A 3,616-nucleotide genomic window follows, 5' to 3' on the forward strand; every position below is an offset into this window, starting at 1 on the left:
GTATGATGAGCAGATAATCTGAGAAGCTGGACTATATGAAGAAGAACATGGCATCAGGATTGGAGGAAGAATCATTAACAACCTGCGATATGCAGACAATGCAACTTTGCTTGCTGAAAGTGAAGATGACTTGAAGCACTTACTGATGAAGATTAAAGACTATAGTCTAAAGTATGGATTACACCTCATCATAAAGAAAACAAATATCCTTAAAACTAGACCAATAAACAGTCTCATGATAAATGGAGAAAAAATTGAAGTTGTCAAATATTTCATATTACTTGGTTCCACGATCAGCACCAATGGAAGCAGCAGCCAAGAAATAAGATGACATGTTGCACTGGGCAAATCTGCTACAAAAAGATATCTTTAAAGTGCTGAAGAGCAAAGATGTCTCTTTGACGATTAAGGTGTGCCTAACCCAAGCCATGGTATTTTCAATAGCCTCATATGCATGTGAAAGCCGGATAATGAATAAGGAAGGCTGAAGAAGAGTTGATGCTTTTGAGTTATGGTGTTGTCAAAGAATACTGAAAGTACCATGGACTGCAAGAAGAACAAACAAATCTGTTCTGGAACAAATGCAGAGCTGGAATGCTCCTTGAGAGCTAGAATGGCCAGACTTCATTTCATCTACTTTGGTCGTATTGTCAAAAGGGACCATTGCCTGGAGAGGGATTTCATGCCTGGTAAATTGGAGGGTTGGTGAAAATGTGGAAGGTCCTCAAGGAGATGGATTGACACAGTAGCTGCAATGATAGGCTCAGGTATAGCAAGGATTGTGAGGCTGGCGCAGGATCAGTCAGTGTTTAGTTCTGTTGTACATGGGGTCGCTGAGTCAGAGCCGACTCTACAGCACCCAACAACAACAACATTCCATGATTACTGGCTTTGCAACTGCATGCTATCACATATTGTAGACATATAACACTAATCTTATTCCCCTGCTATTGACAGCATTCAATTATATATTATTACTCTGCTTCACTATCAAGGAGTTCTTTAGCAAATCTTGGTACTCAGTTATGGAGAAATTTTCACATTTTAAAACACATGGAATATAATGTTCATATAAAAATGTGTTTCAAAATATAAGCAATTAATCTATTTGAAACTTAATAAGGTTACTAGTGACTTTGTTACTTGAAAAATGCATTTATTTTGGCTAGAATGTGGTCTCATAAAAACTAAAACCAACTAGAGCTCTATGACCAAAGGGTAATGATAAGCAATACTTCACCGCACAGTTAGAAGTTATCAACTGTAGCAAGTTAATAATATTGTCTTTGAGGCCAGTTAAGGTTAGTATATTTATTAAAATATATCAAGAAACCAAAGTATATTTGTTTTCCTAACTAGGAAGAAATGGAGACAAATATTCAAAAGAAAATAATATCATTTTAGATTTGAAAATACTTTCAAATATACTCAGTTATCTGTAAATGAATTACAAATTTTGTACTATTCAAATGATACTTCATTGGGCCAAAAGAGAAGTGAAAAAAAAATTTTAAAAATCAACTTATATGTCTACCTGCATTTGGGTGAAAATCAAAATAAAAGGGCTACTTTTAGATAGGTAGATGGGTAAGTGGCTGGCAGGCTGATTAGACATATACATACATACATAAATATGTATTGCACCATTGATCACTAACATTTATTGTACTTCACTCTATACCAGAAACTATGTTCAGTGATTTGATTCACAATAAATCTTCACACCAAATGAATGAGGTGGATACTATTAGCACTACATTTTATAGACATGGAGCTCAAAGCACAGAGATTATATGTCAAGAGTATAAAATTAGAAAGCTGTGGAGCTCAGACAGTTTGATATCTGGGTTCTTAGAACCATATTAAACTATTTGTGGTAACATTGGATCATCAATCACATGCTTCATGCCTAGAGAAAATAAAGCCTTAATAAATTTCATATCTTTGTATGTATTAATATGAGTAACTTTTTATAGTGCCTAATTAAGAATTAAGCACCACTCCTTTGTCATGTCTTGTGTGTTGTGGTCATGCCAGAAGCTCTGCCACAGGTGTATCAAATACCCATAAGGTCATCTATGGTGGACAGGTTTCAATGGGACTTCCAGACTAAGACAACCTAGAAAGAAGGACCTGGTGATCCACTTGGCCAGTGAGTATCTTATGAATAGCTGTGGAAAGTTGACATGGTGCTAGAAATTGAGCCCCTCAGGTTGAAAGGCAATCAAAGTATGACCGAGGAATAGCTGCCTCCTCAATGTAGAGTCGACCTTAATGAGATGGATGGAGCAAAGCTTTCAGGACCCTCATTAGCTGATGTAGCATGACTCAAAATGAGAAGAAACAGCTGCAAACATCCATTAAGAATTTGAATGTGGAATGTACAAAGTATGGATCTAGGAAAATTGCCAAGTCATCAAAAATGACATGTGGCATAAAGATCAATATCCTATACATTAATGAGCTACAACAGAATGATATTAGCTATTTTGAATCAGACAATCATATGGTCTACTATGCCAGAAATGGCAAACTGAAGAGGAATGGCATAGCATTCATTGTTAAAGAGAACATTTCAAGATATATCCTGAGGTACAACACTGTCAGTGATAGGATAATATCCATATGGCTACAAGGATGACCAGTTAATACCAATATTATTCAAATTTCCACCACCACTAATGCCAAAGATGAAGAAATTGAAGATTTTTACCAACTCCTGCAGTCTGAAATTGATCAATCAGGCAATCAAGATGCTTTGATAAATACCAGTGATTGGAATGCAAAAGTTGGACACAAAGAAGCAACACCAGTATTTTAAAAAATATGGCCTTGGTGGTAGAAATGCTGGGGATTGTATGATTTGCAAAATCAATGACTTATTCACTGTAAATAACTTTTTACAACACCATAAACAACAACTATACACATGGAGCTCATTGGATGGAATATATAAGAACCAATTGACTACACATGTGGAAAGAGCCTAAGGAGTGCTGGTGGTGCAGTGCCTAAGGTATATGACTTCTAACCAGAAGGCTGGCAGTTCAAACCAGCGAGCCACTCCACAGAAGGAAGATGGAGCAATCTACTTCCATAAAGATTTACCACCTCGGAAACGCAGTGGGGTCTCTATGAGTCAGAATCAACTTGATGGCAGTGGATTTCGTTTTGGTGTTTCATGGAAAGAGACTATAGAGATGCTTAATGTTATCAGTCTGCACATGCCAGTGACCAACTGTGGAACAGACTGCCAATTGTTCATGGTGAGTTTAAGGTGAAGCTGAAGAAAATTAAATCAAATCCACAAGAGCCAAAGTACAAACTTGAGTATATCATATCTGAATGTAGAGACCATTTCAAGAAGAGATTTGACACATGGAACACTCATGACTGAAGACTAGACAAGTTGTGGGATGACACCAAGGATATCCAATCATGAAAAACCAAAAGGTCATTAAAAATACAGGAAAGACAGAAAATACCAAAATGGATGTCAGAAGAGACTCTGAAACTTGCTCTTGACTGGAGAGTAGCTAAAGTGAATGGAACAAATGATGAAGTAAAATAGCTGAACAGATGATTTCCCGGGGAAGAGGTAGCTAGAGAAGACAAA

Source organism: Orycteropus afer, unplaced genomic scaffold (assembly GCF_000298275.1).
Source record: "Orycteropus afer afer isolate SDZICR_OR568_19922 unplaced genomic scaffold, OryAfe1.0 scaffold01174, whole genome shotgun sequence".
Taxonomy (NCBI): Eukaryota; Metazoa; Chordata; class Mammalia; order Tubulidentata; family Orycteropodidae; genus Orycteropus; species Orycteropus afer.